The sequence below is a fragment of the Cyprinus carpio genome, chromosome B7 (assembly GCF_018340385.1).
Source record: "Cyprinus carpio isolate SPL01 chromosome B7, ASM1834038v1, whole genome shotgun sequence".
NCBI lineage: Eukaryota > Metazoa > Chordata > Actinopteri > Cypriniformes > Cyprinidae > Cyprinus > Cyprinus carpio.
In genome coordinates, this window is record NC_056603.1 from 711,162 (window position 1) to 727,297 (window position 16,136).

A 16,136-nucleotide genomic window follows, 5' to 3' on the forward strand; every position below is an offset into this window, starting at 1 on the left:
AATGCCGTTTAGTTTCCACACAGCCCCTCGGAACGCTTCCTACAGACACTAGGATGGTAGGAATTATTTTTTAGTAACGCAGGAACTTCAGTGGGGAATCGTGGAAACAATTTGATTAGAGGTGCCTGGACTTCTACCATCACTTTATTCGCATTCAATTTCCCTGCATGTATTTCTAGAACAGAAGAAGCTACAATGCTAATTAAAGTCAAGGTAAGAAATGAACGAAGAACGGCTATTTCATTCAGCACAGTTCTTATGAGTATGGTTCTAGTCTGAGGTATTAAATATAGTAAGGCACTGCGAATCAGACAAACAGCATTTTTATAACAGTATGACATGCCCATAGATAATATTATAGCGAACTGTCGAAAGAAAAAGACTCATTCAGAGGGAAATCATCTAAATGAATTAATCGTCGATGTTGTTATTTAAAGACACTCACTGGCAAAGAAATCGAGATCGACATCGAGCCTACAGACAAGGTACAATATTCAAATGCATAATGATTTACAGCAATATTAATCGATGATCTCGCATTCGTTTATATTTTACACAGTTGACAGCAAAAAGAGCATTTGATTTGATGTGCATTGATGCATCCACCCTTTTCAGGTGGAGAGAATAAAAGAGAGAGTGGAGGAGAGGAGAAAGAGGGGATCCCACCCCAGCAACAGAGACTCATCTACAGTGGAAAACAGATGTAATGCATTTAACGTGCACGTTTATCATGCTCTTGAAGGTTTCTGTATTTTTATTCTAAACCTCCATCTTCTCCGGCTCAGGAATGATGAGAAAACGGCAGCTGATTACAAGATCCAGGGTGGCTCCGTGCTGCATCTGGTTCTTGCACTAAGAGGTGGGCGGGTCCACCAGCATCCCAGCAGCCTCCTCACGTCTATGTAACCGCCAGTCCTGCCTTGGCCTCCTTAGATATCCGCGTATATTCACACGTGTTGTCAGAAACCATTTGAAACCATCAGGACTGATGAGTGGCAGCCACTGCATTCTTTGTTGGAATATCATCAGCACGCTTTTTTCCTGTTAATGAATCCACCCCACCCTAATTCATTAAGAGCGTGATTGTGCTCTTTTTGTTAAGTTTACAAGACATGTTAAAAATCAAGGTAAACCTGATGTATCAGTTTGTCAATAAAAACTGATGCAACCATTCGAGCATGTAAACATTGTTTATTCTTTCATCATTCAGAGGGGTTTCGAGATTTCCTCAATTGATTTGGCTCAATTCAAAACATATTCCATATATATCTAGGATATCTAGCAATGTTTCTTGTTTGTTTACATGCACCGCACTGATAAAAATTTTTACTGTATGCATACAAATGTGATACACGGCAGCATTCAGCTAGACAAAACTGAAAGTCAGTGTCATCAAAAAAGGAGAACAAGAAGAACCTTAATATATAACAAAGAGTTTTCCAGGGTTGTCTGCCAAAAACATCTAAGGATTTTGACCAGAAGGCTCACACAATGACAAAACTTTTCATTTTGGTGAGGTTTTGGAGCACGAGTTATGTTTTGGGTAGGTTACTACATTTTTGCAGACATGCAATTTTAGTTGTGAAGTCCCCATAAAACAATTAAAAACTTTGAACAAAATTATTTTCAAATGAGCCAATATAAATAAATACCCCAAACTAGTTGTGACAGCTGTGAAAACTATTGAACGAGGTAACCATAGTCTGCCATTCTCCTGATTTGCAGTAGGTGGCAGTGTTGTAGTTTTTTATGTCAGCCTAAAAATAAACAAGTCTTCCCTGGTTCAGCATATAGATTATTTGTCGTTTAATATATACTGTTCAAACAAATACAAAACATATAGTAAACAAGAAGACTCTGGTACAAAACCGTTCACCCCAGTTATGTTGTAAGTGGTAATTTGAGCTTTATGTTTTTTTAGACTGTACCTTTCTTAATATAATCTATAAAAATCATTCTCTTATGTGATTTTTATATAATTGTGAGGTCATTCAAAATATTAACATCAATCATTTCTTACTAATGTGACAATCAAATATGTGACAGAATTGAGATTTTGGTATCACCTGTATGATAAGTGTGTGTGTGTGGATAGGAAAGCCTAATACTGCAGCACAATCAGAGTCACAGCTTCCATATAAATACACATAGTGTTTGTGTTTAGCACACATTAGGCAGTTCTGGATACTGGGCACAGCTCAGGAGTAGCAGTACAACAACCAAAGATGCTCTGCACCTTTGACGATACATACAAAGTTTACACAGTCCGTTGAATAATGGATGATAACGGTGTCTCGACGCTGCCTGACTAGGACAGAGAGAACCAAAAGGCAGTGATTATTGTGTAAGTGAGAAGATTATAGATTTGATATGAATAGTCTCTAAGGATGTGGGGGGATTAAGCTCTGCAAAATGGATGTGCAATGAATTACAACGATATACTGTATATTGCTTTTTATACAGTACTTACACACTACAGATCTGCAATAATAATAATAAAAACAATGAACAATCGGCACTTTTCCATAGTCTTCACAAGTGGGTGTGACATCAACACAGAGGCACAATGAAAAGACCCTGTGACCACTAAAAAGCCTTACACGCTTGAATGGACAAGTGACATACATACTGAACACTTTAATCATGTATTCTCGAACTGAGCATATATTATTTACTTACACAAATATATTTTTAAGTCTATTTTTTTTTTTAATTAATACTCTTTAAGGCTCTCCATTTTGGTGTATAATTCAGTTATTTAGTATATTAATGTAATCATCCGGACTATGTTTGTTAGCTTGATTGATTGATTCTAGTCCCTTGTATTGCACCTATATAACATCTGCAGTCCATCTACACAATTATAAAATATTGTGCTTAAGACTGATTTAACGAGCTCTTCTGACATAACTGATTTCAAGTTTTGTGAATATTCACATAAAAAAATGACAGGACCAAAATTCTGACATTCTCACAGGCTCTCAGCCACATCACAGACCCACAGGCTTTGCGCCACTATTGTTTTTCTTTTTCCATATATAACGCAAAGACGCTCTGTAATTTTGAATATATTTTTGTCTATATACTTGTGAAATAATTAAACTGCGTGAAAAGCGAACTTCCAGGGTTATGAATGTGCATCCGTATACATATTCTGTTTAAAGTCCACACAGAATGAAGATGCCATTGCAACACTTAATTTCCACAATGGAATCTTTAAGTTTTCCTTGAACACGTTTTATCCTCAAAATACTCGAAAGAGAATACTCTTTAACAGCGATCATAACTTAAAGAGCTTAAATTGTATCAGTACCAGAGTAACCTGGTAGAAAACTACTCTGAACCACCACAACAGGTTCTTTTATATGCCTTACAAAATATGATGATTAAAAAGAAGGGCCCCAGAGCTTTCCTTCTGGAAAGAGAAAAGAGAAAATAAAATATAAAAGAAACAAAACCACCATTTCATAATTACAAAGCAATATGATTAGAATAGGAATCAAAAATATATAAACAGAAGAGCTTCTGAGTGTTTTGGTGTGATGAAATACACTTGAAATGAGAAAATGTAAAAAAATAAAATACAGCTTTTGGCTTGTAAAAAAAAAAAAAAAAAAAAAACTTTACTCTTGGGAGTGTTGGGACAGAAATAAAAAAAAATGTAAAAAAGAGGGGGTGAGAATTAGAAACATTAGAATGTACTCAATAATAAATAAATAAATTAAAATAAACCCTGCCATCTCTGGTGAAGCCATGATGTCTTTTGGCATTTTTAGCATAAACTAAACGGAATTCTAATTCTCTGTTTCTCATAGAAAATAATGTTTCAGAAAGGTAATTGTAAAAATTGCAGACCGTTTCCAAACCAGTGTGTATAAGTAATACATTCTAGATCTTATGTCATCCCACATTTTAATGTTGTAATTCTGTTGCACAGCCAATGGAGATAACTAGATATAACTAGAGAATGGAGGCAACTAGAGATAACGGATAACGTTGTTAAAGACCACTAAAGCAGAAACCACATGACGGTGTGGAGCAGCTAGTCTCTGTTCATTACTCTGTGCATCCCCTCTTTATGAAAAGCCTAAATATAGAGGTATGTGAAAAATCTGAGTTTGATTTCTGGCTGCCTGTATGTGAAGTTGAATGAGTGCGTCTCCACATGTCTGTTCAGCAGTCAGCTGATTTTGGTGTCTGCTCATCCTCTGCTGACAGTGGAACCGACTGCTCCTTCAGTTCGATCTCTTCTCCAGACTCCTCGTTTTTCTTCTCATCCTCCATAGGGTAGACCACTACACAAAACTTCTGACCCAGGTATGTCATCTTGCCTGAAAACACAAAGAAAGGAATTCAGTTCATGTAACACCTTTTTTCAAGATTTTTTTAAAGAACAGAAAGTTCAAAACCAGTCACTTGCGATCAGTTTAATAGATCCTTGCTGTATAAAAGTATTAATTACTTGAGTGTGATGAGGTACATAGTTTCTCATTAGAGACATATAGTGATGTTATCGTTAAACTTAACACATCTTTGAACATCATTGTGTTCAACTTACCAACAAATGTATTGATGCACTGGGGTTTGTTGTCCCAGTACACAGCCAAGAAATAGACAGGGACTCCAGTAAGCATGATGGCCAAGCCAATGCCACACACCACAGGCTCCGAGTACAGAGAGAAGATCAGCAGGAAGGCCCAGAACAGCAGGTAGATGACAGGCCACACCAGACTGATCTGTGAGTAGCAGAAGTAACGTTAGCAGTCAGAAGGAAAAATTTCTTACTTTTTCAGCTTATATGGGACGTATAGACAGAATCACACTGAACAATCACATTAAGATCACTGAGCAAAAACTGATATTGATTTTTGGTTCAGGTTTCAGTAATTCACAGCACTTACTTTAATTGGCCGGTGCATGTCAGGTTGTTAACCCGCAGTACAATCTGCCCCGCAACAGTGACACCGTAGAAGAGGTAGTTGATGAAACCCACATAGTTGATGAGTGTGTACATGTCACTGGTGCATAGCATCAGAAGTGTTGAGATGCACTGCAAGAGAGCAAGAGAGAGTGTTTGATGTCACATCGTGAAGTCAATTCAAGCTCAACAAAAAGTAAGAAGAGGGAGAGGTGGGTATATATATAATACTCACAGTGAAGAGTAGGGCTGGAATTGGGGTGCAGCGCTTCACATGAATCATAGCCAGTAAGCTAGGTAGATGACCTTCACGTGCACCCGCGAAGAACAACCTGAACAACCCAAAACACTGTTATTTAGGATGCCAATATATTCACTAGAAGGGAGTATAGACAGACAGACAGACAGATAGATAGATAGATAGATAGATAGATAGATAGATAGATAGATAGATAGATAGTTTAATCTTGTCTGTGAATGATGCATGGATGGATGGATGAATGAATGGATGGAGGGACTGACCGAGAGGAGGTGAAGAGGGAGCCGTTGACCCCCCCAAATGTGGACAAGGCCACAGAAATGGGCATGATCCATGACATCACTCCCAACAGCTTCTCACCAAACGTCTGGGAGAGAGCAACAGAGTGGTGAAGGAGAGAAAAGAGAGACAAGCAGAGGAAAAAAATAACGTTGGTCGAATACATGCATTATCATATCCATATATCTGTGCTGTTTCATTCAGAAAGTCATTAGAATAGAGTGCAGGAGATTCTGGAGTCTGATATATCTGTTTGAATGGTATATCAAGAGCTCATTCCAAGTATCAATCATAGAACTTTAAATATTGATACTTTGGTAGATATGTCAAAGAATTTCCTGCATGAAGCAAAACAATGTTCGGTTTGCAGTCTAGTAGTGTCTGAGTGCTAAGAATGGACACAGGTCACTCACCACAGCTACAGCATTAGAAGCCAGCAGCTCCTGAGGGCTCATGGCAGTGACGTAAGCAATGTTAGCAAAAACGTACACAAAGGTCACGAGGGGAATGGAGATGAAGATAGCACGGGGAAGGTTCCTGTTTGGAAAAATAAAAATCAAGAGTTCAGTCAAAGGAAGTATGATGCATATCTTATTAACACTAATTAAATGTTGAGAACACAGTATTAAATTATTGTAAGCTCTTAAAGGATAGTTCACCCAAAAATGAAAATTCTGTCATCATTTACTCACCCTCATGTCGTTCCAAACCTGTATGAGTTGCTTTCTTATGTTGAACATAAAAAGAAGATATTTTGAATACTGCTGGTAATCAAACAGTTGGTGGTTGCCATTGACTTCCATAGTATTTTTTTCCTACTATGGAAGTCAATGGCAACCAAGTAAATGGAAGTAAATGATGACAGAATTATAATTTTTGGGTGAACTATCCCTTTAATAAGATGAGAATTGGCTTACACATATGGGTCGACAAGTTCCTCTGTGACATAATTTAGGAAATTCCAGCCACCGTAGGCGAAGGATCCCTGTAGAAATGCTAAAGCGATCAGACCGACATCATAGTCTTGAAAAGGCTCGAAAGCATTGGCCGGCTCCAACCAGTAATACTCGCCTGGAGAAAGAAAGAAAGGGAACAATAATGACCAAATATTAAAAGGGAAATTTGTTATAAAATGCCTCATTTATTTGCTAGTTGGTTATGAACTTCCATCTTTGACAGCTAATAATCCACCCAAAGCAGCTTGAACCAGTAGAAACAAGCTATCATTTTCCAAAATACAACTACAACTTTTAACTGGTTTGGGCTGGATTTTTTGTCTTTTTGTTCCCTAAGCCATAGTATTAATACCACATTTCTAGGGTCAGGTCTTTGGGTCACATGTACTCTCTGAACTCTCTCTGAGAGCATATGTGACCCTGAACACCCCACATTAAAAAGCAGCCAGTGCCAACTAACCCAAATCCAGTTTTTTTAGCAATAATGCGTGGAATCACATCTGTCACTCTAATTTCATCAGGTCAGTGTCTGAGCTAACAGGCTGTCAGCAGTGTGATCATTATTGAATCCTTTCTGACACATCAGCTGTGAAAGCTGCATTATCAGTGTTATTCTTTATTAGAGGTTCCAACCCAGTGAGTTCTGCTGAGACAATGAGACAGAGAGGTGAAGTGCTGTGCTTTTAGTTTTTCTGGAGATTTTACAGAGCTACTGGAAATGAAGCAACATGCCCAAGAGAACGGGGAGCCACGCTTAACACACTTCTTCAAATGCACACACACACACACACACTCTGTTATTTAGCACAGACCTTCTTGAATAGCCAGTAATATATTACAAGCACACACATACGTTAGACATATGGTGCCTACCCTTGCAGATTTGTACGATGCCCATGATGATGATAAGAATGAGGGCCAGAAGTTTCCCTGCAGTGAAGACATCCTGTACTCGTGTTGCCCAGCGCACACTAGCGCAATTCACCCAAGTCAGCAGCACTGAAACACAAAGACATTGAGGTTACAAGGCTGGTCACACACACACACATTATGAGCCTTTGGTGAGATTACTGGCGCCATGCAGTTTGAGCAGTCTAAAATGCCAAAGGATTATAAAATAATGCTTTTCAGCTATGAGGAAATTAATCAGACACACAAATGATAAACTCAGAATAGACCTTTTTATTCTAAATAAACATTGGAATGAACTGCAACACCTGAGACAGATAGACAGGTGCAATATGGTTAAAGTCAGTGCAAAATAATTATAATAGGAAATTTTACCTTAACATTTATTGATTTGGCAGATGTTTTCATTCAAACCAACTCAGTATATGTATTCATTTTTCAAATCTATGATTGAGGCATTGATAGCATCATTCTACTGGAAACTTTCAAGCAGTGATTTTTTACCTCATGATTTTAAAGAGATTACATGGAATATTTGTACCTTTTCTTTTCTTTTTTTTTAAAAGGTGAGTAAAAATTAGGACAAAAAAGTAACCAGTTAGAGCATGTAAAATATGTTTTCTCATATATTCATATACATTTTTACTTATTTAAAGTTCTGCTGATAAAGTTAATGTGCTAAATGACATGGTCACATGCACAGTCTTCTGATAGCATGTGACTGACATATTTGGTTATAAAATCAGAGGGACGCAAGAACCCTGAGCGTTCAAGTAAACTTTGAGTCTTGCACTTTGGAGAACTTGCAAGACAAGCAAAAATGCTGCTTCATGATTTGCACTTCAGAGTTCTTTTACATGCTATTCATGTACTTGTAGACAAGAAATAATTTGAATCACCCACTGCAACAGGTAGTTAATCAGACTGATTATGCTATGTATATTTTATTAACCTATCAATAGAGCAATTACGTACAAAACTAGTGTGAACTGGGCATGAATTGAGATTGTCTGTGTAAAGTGGCCAAACACAGTTTAAATTCTTGGCTCTCATTCAGTGTCAAACTGCTTAGACCTGTAACAGTATCTAGTCATGACAGTCGCTGACATTACGTAAAGTGGAGGGGTGTATTTTATTACACAAACTCCTTGATAATTATTGTTTGTGGCTAATGGGACATAAACAGTTTGACAATGCAAAGTGACACCCTGCCTAATGCAGCGTGAAGGGAACACAGTCAAAACCAAATACTACAAAGCTTTGGGCGAGGAGGTGTAATCCTTATGTCTTATCTCTGTGTAAAAGGAACACTGCCTGACTGTACAGAGCCAATGACGTGTCTTTAACTGAGCCCAGTCGATTCTTGAGATAAGGGCCATGCATTCTGGGAAATGGACTGGTGAGGACGTCTTAGAAGGTGGTGTTTGTGAAACTCTTTCGGTAAAAGAAAAATAAGCAGAGACAGGATGAAGAGAGTTATAGAGTGTTTCCTTACAAAATTAAGGTAGTGAAATCTGCAGTACATAGTATACCTTACTAATGCAAGCATGCAGAAACATTCCTATGACAGCAGCACTCTTACTACAATAAGCTACTTACAGTGGAGGTCACACACACACACACACACACAGGTCAGAGTTACTAATTTAACATGTTTATCACCTTGATATCCTGGATTTGATGCAAGTACAAACATGTGCTAAACAACTTTTCTCATAATTCAACAGCCTGTTGAGAAAAATACACTCATGAGCTCTGTTTTAAACCTTAGTGGATTCTTTCTTGCTCTTTACTGTCTACATAGGCATCATCCCAACATAAAATGGATTGATCCGGAACACAAATAGCACATCTCACGCAACGTTTGTTTCACAACTTGTTTCAGTTAGCATGTTGCTAAGCTAACCATGTGATACTGGATATGATAAAATACATGCAGTAGCACACATAAATATATGGGTAAAATAGTCAGTTTTTAGGTATATTGAACTTTTTTAGTATTTTACAAAATTTAATGACTCACTATATTACATTTAAGGGGACATGAACTGCCTTCCTTTTATTATTTTGTACTGTTCTCTGAGGTCCACTTACAGTGTTAAGATTGTGTTAAGTGTTAAGAAACACCAAGATGTCAGGAAAAAGGATCACCCCCTCCTAAATATGACTTGTAAACTCAATCAGGTTAAGCTAATCGTCTTCTCAATGGCACACAAAGGCATTTGAACCAGACCCTCCTTGGATCAGGAATTCGCTCCAAACTGGATAAAAGAGCTAGAAGGGAATCTGGTGGGAGAGGCTACCAAGAGGCCTACAGCAACTTGCAGGAGCAAAAGAGTGGTCATTGTGTGCATGTGACAACAATAACACAAACGGTCCACAAATGTGGCTTGTATGGGAGGGTTCAAAGAAAAAAGCAACTCCTCAAGAAAGGCCACATGCAGTCACGACTGAGCTTTGCCAAAATGCATCTTGAAGATTCTGAGGCAGATGAGACTAAAATGTAATTATTTGGCCTCAACACCAAATGATGTCTGGTGGAAATCCAATATAGCTCAGCATCCAAATAACACCATTGCTACAGTAAAAGCATGGTGATAATATGGTCATATCCTGTTATGGGGTGTTTCTCTGCAGCAGAGCACTTGTCAGGATTCTTGAGAAAGTTGTTAATGGGAAGAATGTTTACCTTCCAATATGACAATGACCCAAAGCACCCAGCAAAACTGACCACACAGTGAGATAAAAGGAGAAAGGGGTGAATGTCCTTGCATGGCCTAGTAAGATCCCAGACTTAAACCCCATTGAAAATCTGTGGAATGACTTGAAGCATGCAGTCTACAAACGGACACCATCAAGTTTAACTGAACTTGAGCAGTTCTGCAAAGAACAGTGGACAAAGTCTAGATGTGCAAAGTTAATAGAGACATATCCCAACAGACTAAAGGGTGTAATTAAAGTAAAAGGTGGTTCAACAAAATACTGACACAAGGGGGTGATTGTTTTTCCAACTCAACAGTGATTCAGTTATTTTTTTATGGCATGTTGGTGTGATATCTTTCACTTGGATGTTTTAAGATGCACTGAGTACAGCTGGATAAAACAAAAATTGTGTCCATCTTCATTTCAGGCTGCAAAGCAACAAAATGTGATTATTTTAAAGGGGGGTGATTCTTTTCTATACCCACTGAACTAATGCACTATTCTATAGCATTTTTTAGTAGAAATAGTGTGTTTACACTGAAAATTCCAAAAAGAAAAAGTGCCTTGATGATGAAAATAACTTGATGATGCACTTAATTAACCAAAAAATGAAGTGTGAAATGTTGGGCACTTTATACATTGTCACAGCTTTCCTTATGTAGCAAATAGGAATAGCATAGTATGCCATTTGGGACACAACAATTGCATTTTTGGATTGTCTTCTCTGAAAAATATAAATGCAATGCTGCCAGTTTTTGGCCAAAGGGTGTCTTAAATGGTAGACTACTTTTAGAGTAGTGTTTGTGTCAAGAGTGTGCCTATGTTCCCTTAAAATGCTGCCTATTTGGCAGCGTTTGAAAGAGAGCCATGCGCACACTTACAGACATACTTTTCTCAGAATTGCTGTACTGGTTCTAGAACAAAAGGCATAAAGGTAGTAAAGAGGTATAAAGCAGTAGGATACAAGAGCAGGGACATTCTCTAAAACTGTGCCATAGTGTCCACTTTTGCCCTTTCACTCACTTCCTGCCGTTCTCTAAACAAAACAAAGGCAAAACTAAATAAGAAGAAAATGCTTTAGAGCTGCTTGAGAACATCTGGTTAATTAAAAAAAAAACCTTTTCAACTTCATCCAATCAGAAGCACATTTTGATTGTGATATAGTCCCCCTTCCTTAAGAGCCTTAAAAGTACACAGTGAATGCTGGATCAGCTCTGTTACCCTACAAACTGGACAAACAGCTTGTACTGGTTTACAAGCCAAAAGTTAAATAGATAATTCTGACTCAGATTCATAAAAAGGACAAAAGTTTATGAACAGTTTTTAAATCTAATACATAACTGAACCAACTAAACGGCTGTTAAGGCTAGTCTTAAATTGAAACTTAATACACTTATTTTAAAAACAAGGTGAAGTCTCACCTTATATCTTCTGTTGACCTCTCTCTTTTTCCTAGGATGTCTGTTGTTTGTCTGTCTACATACAGCATTAGGTATTTGTAGCTCCAGCGTGAAATTTGTAGAAAGCCCATGCTCAAGGCTTCTTGACGCCTTGAAAACATCATTCCATTCATCTTCACACATCCTTCTCTCTTTCACTCTCATCCCTCTCTATCCTCCGTACTTTTTCCCACAACCTTTCTGTCCACTCCCCTCAGCCTTCTTCAGTCACACATTAATCCATCTCTCTCTTTCTGTCAGTCCCAAAACTCTGTTTCTCTAGCCCTGGCTTAAAATGTTTTTTTTTCGCTTGAGCGTGATTTGGCCTCATGGTCAAACATAAGAGGCTGTGTTAAAGTTCCTGGCAACTTTGAGTGCATGCGCTATCAGAGAAAAATGTCTAAAATATACAAGTGTTAGCAAGTGAATCACAAGCAGATTGTTGTTGTTGCATCTGTGAGGTAAACAACATAAAACAGTGTTTTCAAAAATGCAAAGTTGGACCTGCATTTTTCATCTGCAAGTTTTTCATCTTATGAGTTTTTAAAACATTCAGATAACCTTAACATATTTTCACGTCCAAGCCACATCCTCCCTTAAATGTGATTTTTGTTTTTAATTTTACTTATTGCATTTTTAAAATTATTGACAATTTTTTATTACACAAACTAATATAGAATTTTAATATCAAGCCATAATATGAAAAGACTTACTCTATTTGCATTACCAGGACAGTTGACTAGGAATTGACAACGCTTGCTAAGCTTGGCCTTAAATTCTAAATGGAGGCCTTAATATACCTGTCAAAATCCCTAAAATCCCTAAATACTAGGACAGTGTTTCTCCTTCTGGTACTCACACAAGCAGATGGCAGCGAGCAGACGCAGACCATTCTCTGGGGGGAAGCAGGTGGGGAACAGAGGCTGCAGGACGTAGTTGGAGAAGGTGAGAGCAATAACCGCCTGGTTAGTGGGGTAGATCACCAACACAGCAATCCACAACCGCAAAAACCTGTAGCATAAAAACACACACAGATGTTAAAATACGTTCCTTAAAAAAAATAAATCATGTTAAAATTCCCTTCACACTAAGGTTTGCATTACTAATAGTAAGTCACCTACTTACCCTGCCAGCCCTCCAAAGATGTCCTTGACATAAGAGTAGTCGCCTCCAGATTTGGGGATAGTAACACCCAGCTCAGCATAGCAGAGTGCTCCGATTGCTGTTATAATGCCTGTGATTATCCATACAATGAGGGCCAGGCCCACTGAACTGGCATTTTCCAACACTCCCTTTGGGCTGACGAAGATTCCTGAGCCAATAATATTACCTGTAAAAGAGAAAACCGAGAGCTTAGGTATTAGAAATGGGAGTTAATGTAGAACAGCAGCACAGAATGAGTGAAGTGGATTCAGGTGTGAAAAAAGTGGAGCTGCCATGTCACTACATAAGCTTTCAATCCTCACCATGAACTCCAAAAAAATGGATGTCTGGATGAATCTGATAAAGTGCTCCAATTTAAAAGCCATTTGAATGGAACAGACTTTATTTTGAGTAAGGATTTAAAGAGATTTTAGATTGAGGGATTCATTAGGGATTCATATTTTAAAAAGTCAATACTTATTTTTGTGTTATGATCCATATTATAAATCTATATTACTTTGTATTTGAAAAAAGTAATTTAAAACGCAATAGTACACAAAACTATAATAACTATTATTCACTCCAACGTGCACTTAAAGATAAACATTTTTTCAAGAGATAGTACTTAAATGATTACATTTTTGTCCTTATCTATCACTATCTTTTTAAATTGGTGCTAGATGATGATCTGAATCTTAAAATAGACAGAAACATATAAATTCCCCATTTTGGCTGATAAATATACAATATGCTGCTTCCCTAATTTTATGCATCCCTAAATTACTTCCCTACATGTATGCACCCTAAAATTAATAGAAAGGCATGATAAGATGACAGTGTGACACACTTCAGGAAATGTTGCGATAAGTGAGACCTAACAGTGACAAAGAAAAAAAAAATCCTGAAGGAAAGCAGAACAGTGTATAAATCAAAAGGAAATGAAAATGTCAGTGAGGCTGAGAGAAAGAGAGAAGGAAGGAGAATGGAGAACCAAGAGAGAGAAAGCAGGTGGTGAGAACAGTTTCACAGAGAGGAAACTGGAATTTGCTGAGTTAGTATTCAGTGTGACTAATGGAGTGAGTACACACAGCAAATATATGGGGGAGTGTGTATTTGTCTAGCTGTATAACAGTGTTTGCACTTACTATGTGATCCATGGCTGTTTGTGATAAATATATTGGCCCCAGAAAGTATTTAGATACTTATGTCACACATAAAAATGTGGAAATTCAGGTATGCGTGAGTTGGAGAATTTCTGTGCTATTACCTCTGTGCCCTTGAGTAAGGCAACTAGTCTTGGTTTTCCTGTGGGATTGTCACTGCAATCATGATAAAGCGTGTCTGCTAAACATAGCCACTGTAAACAAGTAATCAGATGACTTCTTCTCTGCAGTCACTGCCGTCACGATTTATATGCAGAATAATCTGATCTAAAAGAATATCCATAAACCTTCATGAATAGACATGATCATTCAGCTTCTGTCTTTGGTTGTTCTCCCTCTTCAGTTCTCTCTTTTAAGCTCCGGTATGAAAAATCTCTGTCAAGATATGATTATCACAAACTTAAGCATATCTCATGACCTCAAAGTACAAGTTACACAACTTCACAATCAGAGGTATTTTTTACTATTGCCAAAGCTTGTAGGGATTGATTCTGGTTTCTTGATCACCCAGCTGGAGAATTGTTTGACTATATGAAAAATAGCTGTGAAATGTGGACATCAACATGTTTTAAGCTGGGATCCTTAAAGGGGCTGATAGATCATTGTGCACACTTGTAGATTGAGAACTATTGCTGACTCAAGTGGGAAAAAATGCAGATGGATTTCCTGTTCATACTGCATCCTTTTGCTTCCCTAGTGAGTGATCACCACACAAACATCACAAGGCAAACACAGCAGCAATCCCTGATTTGAAATTCTAGTTTGTCAATCTTCTCACACTGATCTAATAATACTGTGCTAAGGCTTGTCAAACACTATACTAAAGTCATGCCTTTCAGTTCATCTGGCTTTTTACTGTACAACATGCATGCAAATTAGCTGTGTTTTGTATTGATTTGAGATAGTGACATTGATTTGGTTAGTGCCTACATCAGAGGTGGCCAAAGTCGGTCCTGGAGAGCCACAGTCCTGCAGAGTTTTGCTCCAACCTTCATAAAAACTTGTAGTAACACTTAGATCTTGATAAGCTGGTTCAGGTGTGTTTGATAGGGATGGAGCTGAACTCTGCAGGACTGTGGCTCTCCAGGAACGACATTGGCCACCCCTGACCAACGTGCACTATAGCTGCACAGTGGGGCGTGGCGCCAAAGTGTCCGCAGTGAACTGACTTACCTTAAAGTGAGTTCACTCTTTGCTATCAGCTTATCATATTTATGTCAATCATTGTGCAGAGACATGGCTCATTTATTGTGCAGTGATGTACAATACTGGTACTTTGGTATTTATTACTCTTGCAAACATGCTTGCTGAGGCGAATCCCTCTCAACTGTCCTCTTGATTTTCTTTCATTTTCTTTCATTTCATTTTAATCAGTTTACCAACCTTTAATTGTGACTGTATCAGATCAAGAACTTGAGAACTTGAGTTGCTGACTGCTTACATCTAGTTTGACACACATAAAACTTTGCAAGCTTGTAACCATCTTAATACATGATGTTCTCCAACCAATCCAAAAGCATTTTCATTGTAACATTTTGAGGCCAGCTTGCACTTTGATATCTGAAGCATTTCACAATCTCTTTCTCTTTCATTCACCTACAAAAGATCTGTCAACCTCTCCTCTTCTAAAACTTGTTTCCAATCTAATAATCCAGCAAAATCAACATCAAAAACTGGGGCTAAGCAACTCAAAAATCCACAAAATGTTCACTTTCAGGTCCATGCTTCATTTTTCCAGGTAAATGAGAGTTCGGTATCACATTGAAGGTGAAGATAAGGATGAGAATGGCAGCAGTTATAAAGTTTTCTGATAAATGTAATGAAGCACACAGACAACAAAGGCTTGATGAAAGCTTTGAGTGATCCGAAATGACAATCACCTGATAATGATGTTCACGTGGGGCGACAGAGAGCATGTGAATGTGTGACCTGACCTGATCAAGATTTCTGAAGAGGATTATCATATAGCTGCAGTTAAAATGTGGGTTGGGATTATCTTGGGTGGGTTTTACTTTTCATTAACTGTTATCATTACATCAAATATATTTTTATAGCTTAATGCTGCCTAAAGCAATAATGAGAATAGCTCTGCAACAAACTCAGCAATAACCAACATGACAATTTAACAAAATTCAGTCACGTTTCCTGTCTTTGCTTCCACCTCACTTTGCGTTTTCTCTACCACAGACCTGATTTCTTTACCCGCTGACAGAAGAGCAAAAGTGAATAGCACCAATTTGGCAGATGCATTTTTGTTTAAAATTCTTGTCCCGTTTATGTCTTTAAATCATAATGTTCTATTCTGAAATGCATGGCAGATGCATTTTTGTTTAAAATTCTTGTTCTGTTTGTTTTAAATCATAATGT

At 37.8% G+C, this 16,136-nt stretch overlaps 2 pseudogenes; one reads left to right on the forward strand and one right to left on the reverse strand.

The window, feature by feature from the left end:
- Positions 1 to 33: 33 nt before the first annotated feature.
- On the forward strand, positions 34 to 964 carry LOC122137847 (annotated as a pseudogene).
- Positions 965 to 4,152: 3,188 nt separating this feature from the next.
- Positions 4,153 to 12,456, reverse strand: LOC122137892 (annotated as a pseudogene).
- Between the last annotated feature and the right edge of the window lie 3,680 nt (positions 12,457 to 16,136).